The following is a 17,809-nucleotide window of genomic DNA, read 5'->3' on the forward strand; positions in this document are numbered from 1 at the left end:
TAATACACCTATTCTGACAATATTGCATATAAATTAAGCATGACAATTAATGAAAACAAATCCAATAGCTCATTTTCATCTTTTGGCAACATTCTCTTGATTAATCATCAGATTTAACTCATCTATAAACCTTTTTATAAGCATATTATAATACACCTATTCTTGACAATATTGCATATAAATTAAGCATGACAATTAATGAAAACAAATCCAATAGCTCATTTTCATCTTTTGGCAACATTCTCTTGATTAATCATCAGATTTAACTCATCTATAAACCTTTTTATAAGCATATTATAATACACCTATTCTTGACAATATTGCATATAAATTAAGCATGACAATTAATGAAAACAACCAATAGCTCATTTTCATGGCAACATTCTCTTGATTAATCATCAGATTTAACTCATCTATAAACCTTTTTATAAGCATATTATAATACACCATTTTCAATATTCATATAAAATTAAACATGACAATTAATGAAAACAAATCCAATAGCTCATTTTCATCTTTTGGCAACATTCTCTTTTAATCATCAGATTTAACTCATCTATAAACCTTTTAAGCATATTATAATGAGGTTACTCATTCTTGACAATATTACATATAAATTAAGCATGACAATAAATGAAAACAAATCCAATAGCTCATTTTCATCTTTTGGCAACATTCTCTTGATTAATCATCAGATTTAACTCATCTATAAACCTTTTTATAAGCATATTATAATACACCTATTCTTGACAATATTACATATAAATTAAGCATGACAATAAATGAAAACAAATCCAATAGCTCATTTTCGTCTTTTGTAACATTCTCATTAACCTCATCTTATCAACTCATTTGATAATGGTGCTAAAGAGTTGACGTCTGCCCATAGTAATAGTAGAAGAGCACAAGAAACAATCACTTGTTCTCCATTAATTTCACAAGTCTTGTACTAGTAGACTTCAGTGAATTTTGTTCCCTGTACATGGACCACCATAAGCTGAACCTATTTAACAGTGGAACAAAGTTCAGAACACTAATAGACATGGGCTGGTTGTGTCATCCGACATGCCCTCACCCACAATTGTCTGTACCTGTCAACTGTCCATCAACCACAGCAATGCTTCCACCTAGGACCTGTCCCTCTGTGTATGTGAAAACTATATCAAGGTTACGTAACACCCTGTTGAAATCATCCCATCCACTACTGACCTCTGTGATGGCCTGTTATCTACAGCTACCTGATACGTAACAATCACGTCTGTCCAAACAGAATAAGACAGTGATACTGGAAGGTTTCACAACAATCGCACAGCAAGACAGGGATTAACTGATTGGCCATTAAGTGCCCTGTTTGATGTTATGGATTACAAAGGTAATAACAATTCATATCTTTGGATTAGCCTGTTTCAAATAGCGTATTATCTCCTACTGAGTGTTGATCGAGATACTTGTACACAGTTCACTAGCAGGACTGCTATTATTATGACAATATTTGTAGTTGGGCCTTGATATTCATTTGGTCTCCTTATTACACCATTGCAAGTGGAAAAAGCAATTGGAAACTGGTGATAAATGCACACAAAAAAAGGTGATAAAAATTAAGCAGTCTGAATCTTATGACAAAGTCTCAACATATCTACAATAACAACCTTGATAGGAAAATCTGAAAAATGACGCTAACCAATTTTATTCGATGATTGTTCGTTGGTAATGAAGCAATCATCAATTGTGAGATTTCAACCAATTCCCAACACTACCATATATATTGCCATACATGGTTTCAGATCAGTTTACAGTTTAAGATCAAGATAAATGTCCCAATGGATTTTTCATGACTATTTACGCCATGGTAGAATGTCCAATCCAAACTAAACCAGTCTAATGGCAGCTATTCATGTTCCTGTAAAACTCTTACTGTCTTACCCAATACAAGATCAGGTATAAAGATCGGTCAATACTGCAATAGGTAAGGTCCTGTAACACGACAAAACCCCAGACAGATCACAGTTGACTCAGTCAGATTTACAAGTGCTGGTCTAGCCCTGTTATCATATACTTAGTAGGTCAACTGTTGTATGCGGCCATACATGACTACTATCGACCAGCTGGGTCTCAATGGCTGGTCATGACTCACAGACTCACAGATTACACTGCCTGGCTTACCCTGGCTTACTACAACGCCGATAATTAGGTCGGCTCTCCTTCCCCGAACACCCACTGACTTGTAATCCCACTCATGTCGTAAACACCATGTAATGCCCTTGTGGATTCAATTGCCACCAGGTTTTACTGCTAAGACACAAGATCAGTGATGCTGACATCACCTCAGCTGCACTCACAGAGCTGTGGACTGCAAACTTCTCCAACAAACAAACACACACATTTTGCACCCTTACTTAGTTTCTCAGAATGGCGCCATTAAACATTAAAATGTCCAGTTAAAACCATTTGTTTCCATCAAAACAAGGAAACATAGCATGGATGAACAACTTCTTTATTACTGACAAAGAAGTTCATCCATATATCATTATCATTCCTTACTGTTCCAACTTCTACATGCCTCAAAGTTCTTCAAAACATGTAACACACACACTAAATGTAAGCATCTTCCTGACGTAAGGGAGTTACTGAATATAGAACTCCAGTTTCCACGTTAGGAACTAGACTGGAACATCTGGGTTGTATGTTGGTTCTACCACAACAAGTCTATACAGAACCCAGTCAAAAATGCATATTTCCTATATTTAAGCCCATGTCTTCTAATGTCACTGTTGGGTGAGTGAGTGAGTATGGTTTTACGCTGCTTTTAGCAATATTCCAGCAACATCACGGCGGGGGACACCAGAAATGAGCTTCACACATTGTACCCATGTAGGGAATCGAACCCGGGTCTTCGGCGTGACGAACGAACGCTTTAACCATCAGGCTACCCCACCGCCCGTCACTGTTGGGAGTGATGCTCTTTGGTAATAGCACATGGCAAACGTTGATATTTACTGTCCTTGTGCAATCAGGAAATTCCCTGTAGAATTTTGTTGTTGTTGGTTTGTTGTTTAACGCCGCACTGAGCAATATTCCAGCTATATGGCAGTCCAAGTCGAAAGAACTCCCCCCATGTAGAAAGACTCACTGGACTCCAAATCAGCGTTTGAATTAATTTTGAAAAGCCACTGGCCAGCAGGGCTAGTTTAGTAAAATGTTGCTAGCCTACATCATACTTCACTAGCCGTGCAAAATATCAATATCAAAATGCACATCAGTAAGAATTGGTGTGATGTTTGGTAATTGAAGATGGAAAGTTATTGTCGCACATCGGAAACAATATAAAACAAACAAATTTCTTCATCATATTCACATGCATTAAATAGAGAACAAATTATCTGAGACTTTCAGGTAGCCAGTTCGGATAGCTTTAACAATATATTACTGGTCCAATTCACAATCCACTAGCTAACAACAAAAACAAGGACTCTTAAAGCTCATTAATAATTGTGTGCCTGTTTTTTTAATAATAAAATGCGTAATTCCCAAATTTAAGCCTTGGGCTTAATTACTGTTTTATACGTTGGTGACCAAATGGGCCATTTTTCATTATTAAGCCCTGGGATTAAATACAGTAATTCCCATGATTGAAATCTGATTTTGGTCAACTGCAGGATGTTCTAAGCGTATACAAGTACCGTCAATAGATATTCTGTAAGACATTTTATGTTTCAATACCAACGTGCCAAAGTGATTTGATCCAGTTGGCAAGGTAAGACCTGTTGTATTACAAAATAGATGTTGGTATTGATCAGACTGTCTTGACCATTTCTTTATTTCAGCAAATCAAAGTTATATGAAAGGTGGAATCTGATTGGTCAATAAAAGAAATATAGTATGGACATAAAATCAAAATGACCATTAATAGTGCCATAACAAAGTCATAAAATTCCTAGGTCCTGAAACTATGGACTCGCACAGTTAACACCCTTGCTTCAGGGAGACATATCATTTGCACTTGATCAAGTCTACTGGATAATAAAATAATTATGATAATTACCACTTAACAACAGATATTGTAATCGTTGACAAGTCAAATGTAAATCCAGTGTTTAGGCTTTTCCAAAACTTCAAGGAAGAATTAAACCTTAGATTTCTTCATAGCCAATGTATAATGATGTGAGCCAAACATGTTGTGACACTGGGAAGAGAAAGACAATAGCTATTGAGATATCAACACAGAGTTCAAGAGAGAGTAACAGAAATAATGTATTCATAGCTTCGACCTTGGGAGCCGTGCCAATTTACACTTGTCAGAGGGGTACACAATGTACATGGATCTAGACTATTTTGTGGAGGATGTGATGTCTCAGTGTTTTACATTGCTGACCTTACGTGCCTGGCTCTGCAAGTGTGGGTTCGAATTCTGGATGGGACACAACCCATAAAAAAGCACTAGAATCTGTACTCTACCGAGAAAGTGTTGTCCAGGAATGGCAACAGGAAAATCTGTTTTCAGCTGAAACTTAATATTGTGTCATCGAATGGAGGGTTCAGGGTTTCTCAACAGATTTGGACGATTTACGAAATTGGTCAATTTGAAATAAAATCGGTGGAAATCCGTGGATCAGCGGAAAAATTGACATCGCTGATAGTCCCAAACATAACATGTTACACTGACCACTTTAAAAACAGCATTTTTGGATTTGAAAAGAAATAGACACTCTCCCCCCACCACCACCCCAAAAATACAATTTGAGACATATCCATTTACTGTCATGTCAGCATGAGTCTGGTTAAGCTTAAATCAATGTGACATTCATGGTCATACCTTTCGCACTTACATGAAATGTAACGTAACAGTCAGTCCTTAGAAAATTGTTTTCATGGCCGACATGATGAGCCTGTCACACTTAAAACAAAGCAGACCACCCACGACTGATTTCATACACCCAACTTTCATATTCAGCCTGTTCAGTCAGTTTGAAAGTACATCACGCGTCAGCTGAGTGCCGCCATTCAAACACATGGTGTGCTTGCCGACCTCTGATAATTGATTTCCAAATTAATTTCCATTTTCACCGATCATAACCACAGAATAAAAATACCCCATATGACCATGATGACAGCGTTATGTTTTAAGATAAATTACACCATACTGGCTGCCATGGTTACATATGATGATTGATGATTGACACATTGATGAAACCAATGCAACGTGAACTGATTATCTACCAGGTCAATGTAACCGTAGCAGACAGTCGGAATCAATCCTGTACAGGATATTCACTGAAGGGCAGTCCCACCGGTCCAAATAATTATCAAAGAAACCTCAGTCGTTGGAATTAGGATACTGTTTATGTCATCAAACAATGACAACCATTGAGATGAAGTCGTGTGAACAGTCTTCAATTACTGAGGATGCACAAAAGCCCTTAAAGGTCAAGGTCATGTTCCTCAAAGCTTTCCACGGTTCAATGGTCATCTGAAGTCTCACGCGAACATACAAGAAACAAGATGGTCACATTGAGACTGTTGGGTGCAGCTGGGTCAAAGATCAGTCTGACTCTTCATTTCAGCCACTCAACATGCTCTGGGAACCAGTACCCACTAACAGAAGTAGTATGATAATCAGTGGTCGAAACTGAATGGGTTCTAGGGGCCTTGAAAACCACTGTCAAGCGGATCCCCCTTTATCCTTTATATATTTCACATTAGGGACCCTTAATGTATATGCTTAGATTCAGAAACTCTTATGTATATTGATTGCTGGCCATGTTGGCCATCTACGAAGTAAGATCTACCATAAAATGGTCTACAGTTTCAATCAATGTTCCAATAAATCAATCACCTTCTAAGCATGCTAAAAATACTAAAATCAGCTACTAACATCCTGACTATTTTTTAAGAATTTTTACATACATTTCAACTGTGAAAGCAATTGTGAATTGAGATTTGAAACCTTAAGTTTGAAAACTAGCATGTCTCCCATCCTATGAAACATATGATCATAATGTTCGATGTTTGAGCAATTGTCTGATCATGCTAACGTGATCATCATATTAATCAAATGTAACACCCTCAATGATCATAATCATAAAATTAACATGCTAGGCATTCACATACTTACAGCTGTTCAAAGATTTGTTGTACACTGAATCTAAGTTTAAGTTAACAACCGAAAATGATGCAACACATCTGGCTTTACCAACTACGATAATAAGAGAATGATGAGAAGCGTAATTAAAATTTCCCACTATTTCCTGACCTAGAAACTTTCATGGGCTTTCACAAACATGCATATCATTATCACAATAACAAAAGTTGAAATTCATTCTGTTCCTGGTCCAGTGAACAAATTTCCTTGTATTGTGTATAACACAGTACATAAAACCATCTTAAAACCTGAAATAAGTGTTAGCAATCCCGAGCGAGTAATATTTCTCCTACTTCCTTGCTCTGGCCAGACACTGTAAAACTGGAGCCGGCATAATGATGGAGTCGACATTTCAGCATCTGAATCCTCGGCTGATGAGACGCTTAAACTCGTCAAGTGGGGACACACAAGAACGCTGGAACACCGTTTCCTTCCTTGTATACTCCAACATGACACAGATAGTACAGTGACCACAGATCTCGTCATACAGCCCAACACATTCCAATGATTCATTATACAATCACTGATGACCAGTGTAATTATAATCACTGATGACCAATGTTCTAATCCCTGATGGCCAGTGTAATTCTAATCCCTGATGATGACCAATGTTCTAATCCCTGATGGCCAGTGTAATTCTAATCCCTGATGATGACCAATGTTCTAATCCCTGATGGCCAATGTAATTATAATCACATAGAATCAATGTTCTAATCCCTGATGGCCATTGTAATTATAATCACTTATGACCAATGTTCTTCTAATCCCTGATGACCAGATAAAAGCTAATCACTGATGACCACTATTTTTCTAATCTGCAAATGTACCTGATATGACTGTAGTGTTAAGGAGTCCTGGGGTCCTTAAGAGATTGGATATTTATTCATGTAACACCAACACCATACATAAACCGTCATTTTCACATTAGGGTAATAACGATACTCTTTATTAATATAAACTGTCTCTGCATCACTTCTAAAGCAATAATCATGATTAACATAATGTTGTGTGATACTTTATATCAATATTTGCAAGCACACTGACGAAAAATGAAAAGTAATTTAAAGGTTTTCTATCCCTTTTCATAACTGATAGAGTATAAATCAATCAGCTGCTCATTCAAACCAATCAATCTTGAAATATTACCAATATGAAACACGATTGATTACACGAGCAAGCTCTCAAAACTACTTGCCTTATACTATATCACGACTACAGCAAAATTACCTTTAGGATAGCAAAATTGGTCATAATGGTCCACTGAATAAGAATAAAAATCGATTTTGAAAAAGAGGCAAAATACTCTAAGAAGTCAGAAAGCGATCAGCATAATGGACTAGGAATAAACATTCTGAAGAATAACTATGGACAGACTATGGACTGTGACTATGGACAGCGAAATGTAAGACCAGATTCAAACCCTCTTTAGCTGTATTCCTTAAATTCTCAAGATTTTCTCCAAATTTAAGATTCCTATTACTAGGAATCTGGTCTACTGTCAGATGAAAATAGACATCAGATAGTAAACTCACTTCTACCTGATTATTGATTTCAAACACTATTTCTTAACCCAAATATTGGTTACCATGAAAAGGTATTCAGTTAAGTATAATATGTTCCAATTTCAAAAGCATTATCTGGGTTTTACATAGGTCTTCAAAACTGGGAGTCCTGGGGACTCAGGGCATATTTTTTAAGGGGAGTCCATTTCCAAAACTGGGAGTCAATCAACTTGCATGAAATCAATTATAATGATCGCTTCCCATTTAATATGTAATTTTCTGAATAAAATTGATATTTTTATACTTATCCTGACTCATGCTTTCAATGTCAATAGAATAATGATTGTAAACAGAATGTTTATATTTTGATATGGGATATTATTACAATCTCAGAAAGTTCTTGTGTGAGTTTAGTTTTCTGCCACTCTTAGCAATATTCTAGCAATATCACGGCAGGGGAAAGGGGCTTCACACATTGTACAGCAGTTTGTGCAAGGGTTAGTTTATGCTGGCCAGTACTGGCTGCAGTGATGAGGATGCTACATTCCATCCATATCTGCCCCTCCCATATCCTGGCTCCATGGCGTGTCCAGTCTCTTAAACATGTATATCCGTGTTGCTGCTATGATGAGACAGCCCACTCACATAAATCAAGTTTGTTATAGAACTTAGGCCCTTGGTCTCTACCATGTTTACACGCTAAATGAGCCATGGTTGACTATCACTTAATCTCTCTATACAAATAATTTTGATAGAAACAAAGAATTTCATTTAAATTGATAAGGAGCCCCAGAGAAATGGGAGATCATTTAGAACCTGAGGAACTCTCGACTTGCTTCATTTACGAATTTGAAGAAAGGGCTGGGTATAGACTAATAGTCTCTGAAATGAAGATGTTTTACAGAAAAAAGCTCCTAGTAAAAAAAATATATATAATGAAAAGGAGCCCTGAGACTTTCTTCATTTCCTGAAGCTGTGGAAATCTAGACCAGTGTTCACAAATGGTGTTTCAAAGTAGCAGGACATTGGGTCCTGTAAGTTTCAGATGTCTTTCTGACCCATTCAAAATTCACAGGATCCATAGAATAAAATTAAACACACATTTCAGATTTAACATTTCTTATAATTGGCATTGAAATTATTAACAAACATAATAAGATTTATAAACATCAAACAAGTGTCACATGTCACATATAACAACTTCAGTCAAAGTCATTGTGAAATATACAGTCAGACACTGGGGCCAGCAGGGTGTACAGTTCTATCAGACCATTGGCGAATCTGCCGGATTTGGCAGAGGGTCAGGCCCTATTCGTGAACACTGCTAGACTTGCCACATTTTCTAGACTTTCATGGGCTTTCTTGGATATATTTGCTTCAGGGTCTGTACGACAGACTAGGCTGGGTAGAACTGGAAGGGAAGAAAATTACGCAGTTTAGGGACTGCGAGACAGATTAGAGCCACAGTTTACAGATTTCTTTAGCCTTGTCTATCAGTTAAGATGACCATCTCTCTCTAGGGTTTTTAAATGGTCAGCTCCCCTACCAACATGCTGGAATTCAATCACTGATGTTTCTGATTTAGGATTTAAAACTGGCAGGAGGGATAGCATTTTACTGTTTGCATGATTTAAGTTGTATAAGCATGATCAATAACAGACCACTCAAAACATTAAAAAGGTATTAATCATTAGAGGTGTCACGACTGAACATGTTTGTATTGATATATTGACCTGATGCATCACAATGTTTAGCTTTGGCTTTTACTAGTATTTATGAATACACTATATGTCTAGCCCTGCTTATCACTTCATATTTCATATGATTCATACTCACAAATGAACAGTCTGTTCAATAATTTAAATACACAAAAATTAAAAGCTTCAAAGCTTATGTTTTAAAAGAAATAATTTTTAATTGTATTATTTATAGTGTGGTCTCACAAAAGAAACATTATGATGTAATATTAAAATTAACACTTTAGCAACAATGATATTATCATGATTAACAAAACCTAAATATTTAACAATTTACACCACATGTTAAAAGACAGTCTGCCCTTAACATTTCTAACCAATCCAACACTATTAAGGAAAAATTAAAATAATTTGTTTCAGCTATGAATAAAAAAAAACACAAATGTAGTTTCACATAAATACTGCCACACATTTGAAGCAAACCATGACCCTTTAGAATTCACATAACCACTTCAAACCACTTCAGATTTTCAAGTCATTGGCCCATTCAGACTATCTGATACTATCACTATCAACTGCCCTCAAACCAAGGTTCAGCAGAAATAACCACTTGTGCATTCCGGCTTAGTTGTCTGTATTTCTGGAATTTCTGCTAGATGCTTCAGAATGGTAAACATGGTAAATAGCTTGACATTCCTGACAGTAAATGAACCAGTGAGAACCCCCTTCTATTTCCATCCAGCACCGGTTCTGTCAACAGATTCCTTCAAATCAGGTCATGCCCCTGTCTCATTCTCAATACTTCACACATACGTTTTTAACCTGTTGCTAGGCAACCTATCCTTAAATCTGAACTAAATATTTGAGAGGGCTATCAAAGTTGACATATGAAACTCAAAACATTAGCAACATAAACAAGCTATCATCACGTCATCATTGTTCACCTTCAGCAAATGTGTGTTATGTAACCATAACATGTAACTGGACACTGCAATGCCATACAGCTCAGTCAAATGATGTTTTCATTTCAAACTTTCTCAGATCATAAATCCCATTTCAGTGCTATATACTACACATACTCTGAAAAAATAATAAAATTATAAAAAACTGTCTAACACGTGACATCTGAAACAAGAACTGATTACTCAGCAGAAATTCCTGATGATCATGCTAAAATCAAGGACAGTATAAATCAATATATAATCACTGATCATGTTGATGATCTTGTCTGTGCCACAACATTTTAAGACCACGGCACTAATTACCAGTAACCCAGGTTTGTCTGATGTCATAATTTTCTGTTGATTTGCGTCAATCCGTCTGTGCCGTAGACAATGATCGACTTCACAGTACTACCTAGCCTAACAACTAGTCTCTGAAATGAACATATTTTACAGAAAAAAAATGCTCATAGTAAAAATATATACATATATAATGAAAAGGAGCCCTGAGACTGTCTTCATTCCTTAAGCTGTGGAAATCTAGACTTGCCACATTTTCTAGACTTGCTTGGGCTTTCTTGGATGAATTTGCATTAGGGTCTGTATGACTATGACAGACTAAGTACAACCATACTCACAGTACAAATTCCGAAGATGACTCTCAACACATCAATAGGTTTGTAGCCTTATCATGTAGACTCTTATGAGCTGAGATGTCTAGACAGACTCTCACTAGACTCAGCTTTAGACAAGTGTCTAAAGTCACACATTGAGAATGGAGAGAATTGACATTTTCTCCTTCAGATAAACATGTTATGTCTCAAGACAACTATTTCAAAATATCTGAAATGTAACATGTGCCTGTTTATCAAATTTATGACACTATTAATCTAATCAAATCAACCAATTCAGGACTTCTTGGCACCGCTCGACAAAGCAATCTTAGAGCTGAAACTATTGGCAACCTATGTTAAAGAGTGGGAGTAACAATCACCCAAGATCTTATTGTAGAATGGTGATCTGGGAGTAACAATCACCCAAGATCTTATTGTGGAATGGTGATCTGGTCAACATTTCTGAGAGTGAGTAAGCACTCATGGCACCAGCCACATAAACCAAGCCACAATGAATCACAGAGGATCCAAAATATCAATTTCCCACATTGGGCCCCACCAAGGGTCTATGCACATTCCACCAGTTAAAAGGACATCGACCCACATTTCATCCTAGCGAAGAAACAATAAATGAGATCCTATACAAGCTATCTATCACAAATGCATCTCCAATGCCAAACAATAACTCACCGACATCTGCCGAAAACCAGCACCAGTTCTCAAAAAGAGATCGGGATGAAAGGAATACTTGCTGGATTTGCTCCACCTTGAACTGGACCAGTATTCCAGCACTGCTGTCTTCCCTATGTGGAGTCTACAGATTGTTCAGTGCAGACATTTGACAGTTATTATGGATTATCAATTACAGTATTACTCCATGGAAATAAATGTCATGTATGATCAATACACTCCTATAAGTGTGCTTGCTTTATTAAGCAGAAAGATTTGTGGTAGTCGTGATGCTAATGGCAAACAACTCAATTTGTCTGTCTCTAATATGGATCTACTGCCAAGTAATTAAATAGAAACACACTTGAATGCTTACTCATATTTTCTGTCACATACAGTCATAAACATGTTGATGAAAAGTTTAAACCGTTTCCTATACTGATATGATTAACTAACCAGAACCTAAAAGACCTTGAACAAAGACATGATAGTTCCATTATTTATTGATAAACAATTTGTATATGTCATAATTAATCCTGAAACCAACATGATCATCTCATCAGAAAACATGAAGCAATAACTCATTATTATCAAAGTGACTAATAGAATTAATTTTCTATTTAATAACTCACATTAAAAATTTTAAACTTCAGCCACAAATCCGAGGCCTGGGTCTAATAATATTGTGTTTGTTCAAAAATGTTCAGCTGAAAGTATTCTACATAATGACACTACTGACTGACTGAGTTTGGTTTTATGCTGCTTTTAGCAATATTCCAGCAACATCACGGCGGGAGACACCAGAAATGGGCTTCACACATTGTACCCATGTGGGGATTCGAACCCGGGTCTTCGGCGTGACGAGCCAACGCTTTGACCACTAGGCTATCCCCACCGCCCCACATATTGACACTAAAATTTGCTGAAAATGATGTGAAAAACCTGGCTCAAACTTGTAAACACAAACTTTTGGTCCAGACTATTATTTTACAGTGTGATGACACATCATAGAGAGTGTTGGTTAATACCAGTTGACACTGTTCTAGCCATTCTTCCCTCAACACCAGCCCTAGAGTGACAACATAAAATTAAAAATATTCTAAAAATTCTTTGAACACAGCAGCATTGAATAAGGTAACATTTAACTATGCTCAAAAGCCTCTTCATCTTTATGGGTCCTGTAATCAGTGAAATAGAAGTCACCTCTACACAGCAATGATATCTGTTGTACAACCGGAACATGCAGAACTAAAAGTTTTCAGTCCCAGATATGGAATGGTTGCTGAGATTTGTGGCAGACTGTGGGCAGGTTTAGATATATGCCTGCAGGATCAAAAACCATGACATGTTATCACAAACAGTGTCCAAAATTTTGGGTGGTCTTAGGTTCCTCAAGACGTTTCCTTATCTTGCTTACTGTACTGGTACTTGAATGTAGGGACACCCAAATCTTAAACATTCAGGTTACAACAAGGACCTCTTGATTTTAACAACTATTTTGAGTTGGGGAGAGAGTGAGTATGGTTTTAGATCAGTTTTACCAATTTTCCAGCAACATCACAACAGAAGATACCAGAAACAGGCTTCAGACTCTGTAACCATGTGGGGAATCAAACACGGACCTTAGGTGTGATGGGCAAACACTTTTATCACAATGCAACCCCATCCCACCTGCCCAATTTTTTACTGACTGACTGACTGAATTTGGTTTTATGCCGCTTTTAGCAATATTCCAGCAACATCACTGAGGGGGACACCAGAAATGGGCTTCACACATTGTACCCATGTGGGGATTCGAACCCGGGTCTTCGGCGTGACGAGCCAACGCTTTAACCATTAGGCTACCCCACCGCCCCACCAATTTTTAACAGTTTCATAGTAAGGTTTACACTGAATAATATTCTGCAAGTTACAAACAGCACATGCTTGGTACCTTGTTTACATCAGAATTCTGACTGTGATGAGACCAAATTTAATTTTCTGCCTTGATGACCAGGAATATCGTTCTGGAATTTCCAAATCAGAGAAAACTGTGTACCCTTGAATTTAGTCTTCAAGTATATTTGTAGTACAGGCATGAATTTCAGTTGGAATGTTGGACAAATTGAAATAAAATCTAAAAGTTAAATTCACAAGAAACACAAATATTGTCCTTCCACCTGCATGGGTTCTAACCTTATTCATTCTATCACTTCATACATACCACCATTGTACACTGACAAAAAGATATCACCATATACATCTAGTATGTCATGTATGCATAGTATGTTATGTATGTTTATGGCAACAACCAGAATTATGCATTCATAGTATCACCTGTTTGCTTCCTGACATTTGACTTAGTCTGTATCCCATGTTGTGTGGACATTATCAGTCTCCCCTTGCTTTTCACTAACATTTGTTCTTGCTGACATGTCAACAAGTAAGTAATCTTCATATATGTTTATAAATATAAACAAAATTTTTTTAAAGATACACAGTGGTCACTCAAGTCATGTCATTTATTGTCTATAGACCACAGACCCGTCTACAACATATATACAAATTTTACATACATTTACACATGTATAGTGAGTGAGTGAGTATGGTTTTACGCCGCTTTTAGCAATATTCCAGCAATATCACGGCGGGAGACACCAGAAATGGGCTTCACACATTGTACCCATGTGGGGATTCGAACCCGGGTCTTCGGCGTCGTGAGCGGACGCTTTAACCACTAGGCTACCCCACCGCCCCCTTTTCACATGTATACAATAACAAAGTTTGAGTTTACAATACATAGATATAATGGTACAGTATGTGGATAAATCATACAAAAATATATATCTTACTTTAATGAATTGGCAAGTATTTTGATTCTCTTATTCGTATGCATGGTACAGATATGTACCTAAGTTTTTAGAAGTGTTTCATTATTAATAGTTAATAGGAATTTCAACTTATGATAATTAGGTTTTTGACAATATACAGATGGTAAATATTTTGATCTAGGAGCAGTATCAGTCAGAGACGTAACGTGTACGCGAGACGGGTGTGCTCCGCGGTACTAACTGAAGCGCTTCACCTTAATTAATTCAATCAAAGTGGAACCAACTGGATTGGGCGGGAACACAGCGCGGGGTGAATATAGACACTACAAACAAATAAACAAGTTGTAATAAGTCAATCATCACTTGCGTGCCTATATGATATGTCTGTGGTCTTTGGGTAGCCTAGTGGTTACAGTAGTTGCTCGTCACACTGAAGTCTAGGGCCCTATTCCCTACATGAGTACAATGCGAAGTCCATGTTTGGTGTCTGATGTCATGATGTTGAAGGAAAACCATAAACATATTCACTTTTGGTAAAGAATTCACACCGAATCATTAAAATTTTGAAATATCAGTACTGATAATGCTCTGTGAAGTATGGTTATAATGAACCCACTGGAACCACTGATCATGCTAATTTTCAAGTGACGGGACAAAAAAAAGCAGTATTCTGTATCTGTCAACATGGTCAATCCATGTTCTTTATATATGTAGATCAATGTATTTATGTTAATGTATGCTATGTTTTATAACAGTTTGTTCTTTCTCATTGAATGGTTCGCAAAAACACCCTACACTGTGGATAGTTTTAAAAGCTTGCAAAAGTATACTTATCCACCAAGTGATGAGCACACTTAGCAGTTGTCGTCAGTTGGGCTTTAGACATGGGATAGGCAATAATTGTTGGCTACTCTTGTCATGCAGTAATTGCTATAGAAAGTTGAGGTTTGGACTCAGCGCAGGACCATTGATAGACCTGTTTGTTACACAGATCTTGTACAAGTGACATACTATTGTAGAAGGGAATTCACAAAGCCTTGTTAATAGAATTATTGACTATCAAACCAAAATATACCTATTTAAATGGTTTAGTGGTATTCTTGCTTTACACTGGTAAGTGTTTCTTCTGACCATGGGTATATCATAATATCAGTGTTACCGACCACGTCAAGAATGACTTATTCACACAAAGTTATCCATTTTCTCACTGTTACAGTACAATGCTCTCTTGAAAATGAGATACATTAAGTCCTTTTCTACATCAAATCTCTCCACACGTTGACCATAGAAGATTAAAGTCAGTGAAATATATTTCACTTGTTATCTACTAAATAAACACTGTCTACACTTGCTCACAAATCTTCAACCTAAGCCTCTAATCCAAAGCACCAGCTTGATCTACAACTTCTACAACACTCAGCTAGCAATAGTTGACACATATTTAGTGGTTCCAATATACTACTAATGATGCTGTGAAACACATTTGGGCTCCGTAGAGTTAACAGGTTTTGGCACAGGCTGTAAGATTGAAGTCATTGTGAGCTCTCAAAATGGACACATATACAATATAACCTAATGTTGATACTGTAGCATTTTGGAACACCTGGCTGTAGAAGTTTGGAATATTTATCCTCATCATTATCAATCATTCCTTTTTTCAACTGTGTTTACATATTTCCTGATAATGATTATCATCCATAATAATAAACCAACAATGTATTAATTACACCAAATCTACCTTCAATAACTTACACACTACTAGTGGTGAGTGAGTGAGTTTAGTTTAATGCCGCTTTTAGCAATATTCCAGCAATGGTACGATGAGGGACACCAGAAATGGGCTTCACACATTGTACCCAAGTGGGGAATCTAACCTGGTCTTCGGCATGAAAAGCAAACGCTTTAACCACTAGGCTACCCACCGCCCCTACACACACTATATACACAAGTGTACATTGGGAACATTACTAAGTATCTATCCCAGTGACCAAGACAGCTCCAATACTGCCCCGCCCACTAGTAAACATAGATATGGATCATTCCCACTCAGCATCAATCAATCCCCCTGAAGGAATAGTACATAGCCTATCCCTACCAGGGCAAACTGTGAACACACACACATTACTAATCAATTATAATAGTCGAAATGAGTAATATGTAAGAGAACATTTACTGGCTATAATTCTGGTAGATATTTGACCAAAGATTTGATATAAACAGTGTGATAAGATATCACGATGATCAATATGAGCTACAGCCTCTCACACGATAGTCTACTTGAATAGATGGATTTGAATATGTACAATTACGTGCCTTAAACAATGTTTTGTAGAGATTTTCATGATGTTTCAAATTGATTGTGTATTTAACATGTTTGATCTTTATTTACCGGTATTCTTTTCTATGATACAAAGGTCTAATGCATTCACTGACCACTAAGTTCACAAACAAAAAGTTTAAGGGTGTTTAGTTTATATTTGGTTGAGTGAATTCTGGAAGGTTAGAATCCATGCCGAGCAGTGTGTGTTTAGTCTGTCAGATCCAACGCCTTGGTCGCCATCGATGTGTGTTGCTCGACACAGTCGTCGACATATGGGCCAATCGCTTGTACATACACACAGATAAACATTTCAAACATCGCTATTCACTAAAACCGAACCATTACTAATCTATATACACGTGTTTTTCGAAAATTTTAAAACAATCGTTGAGTTTACTTACGCCTTGCTGTTTGATGGATGTCGGAAGCTTCCGCAGCTTATGACGTCACATTTATATGGCCGACTCTTTCTATATTTGGACATTGTCCCAGCAAGCACTTGCGGCCATTCCCAAGCACTTCCTCTTCCTCTTTGTCTTCACTCACATGCACGGTGTCTGTCACACGCTCTCATCTTTTTCTCTCCTCTTCTATCCTCTCACTTCTGTTATACCCTACACTACTTTGATCTTATTTGATCAACCTTTGCGGGTTGAAATGATATGAAATGCAGGCTAGCGCTCTGCGCAATGAAGCCACCCAACTTGCTGGAGATGATGTTTTGAACGGATAGACTATGGCGTCACGCGCGGCTTGAGCTGCATGTCCAGTTCGTTGTGTCTGATGCTAAATGAGTTTAGCTATGTACTGATCCAGTCTAATTAACTATGTGGCTTTATTTCATAGAAAATGCACAGAATGTGACTCTAGTGCTCCTTTCATTTGTGTACCGTAACATTTGGACGCCATTTCTCGGCGTGTGGTGCGAGTGTTGAGTCAACAGGTGAGAATGGCAGCACGTGTATACCGGTTTGCAACACTGTGGCCACCAACAAGCGACGGACATTATTTGGTTTATAGAAACGAACCCATTTCAACCAAACTTGCTTCTTTGTCACATTACCACAAGCAGCTTAAAACATAGGTTTGCTTATCAATGTTTTCTGTTAGTTCTGAA

General features: G+C 37.2%; 2 protein-coding genes across 2 annotated transcripts in view; one reads left to right on the forward strand and one right to left on the reverse strand.

Annotated features, from left to right (window-relative positions):
• LOC124265142 (ras-related protein Rap1-like) overlaps positions 1–17,238 on the reverse strand; it is a 44,019-nt gene extending 26,781 nt beyond the window's left edge. Inside the window, exon 1 of the mRNA XM_046699932.1 lies at positions 17,094–17,238. The gene's annotated coding sequence lies outside the window, so the exon portion shown is untranslated. The remainder of the gene's footprint in view (positions 1–17,093) is intronic.
• Positions 1,266–17,809, forward strand: part of LOC124265150 — a 28,992-nt gene continuing 12,448 nt past the window's right edge. Inside the window, exon 1 of the mRNA XM_046699938.1 lies at positions 1,266–1,372. The gene's annotated coding sequence lies outside the window, so the exon portion shown is untranslated. The remainder of the gene's footprint in view (positions 1,373–17,809) is intronic.

This window comes from Haliotis rubra, unplaced genomic scaffold, assembly GCF_003918875.1.
Source record: "Haliotis rubra isolate DU_JTF1 unplaced genomic scaffold, ASM391887v1 Scf963, whole genome shotgun sequence".
In the NCBI taxonomy this organism is placed as follows: Eukaryota; Metazoa; Mollusca; class Gastropoda; order Lepetellida; family Haliotidae; genus Haliotis; species Haliotis rubra.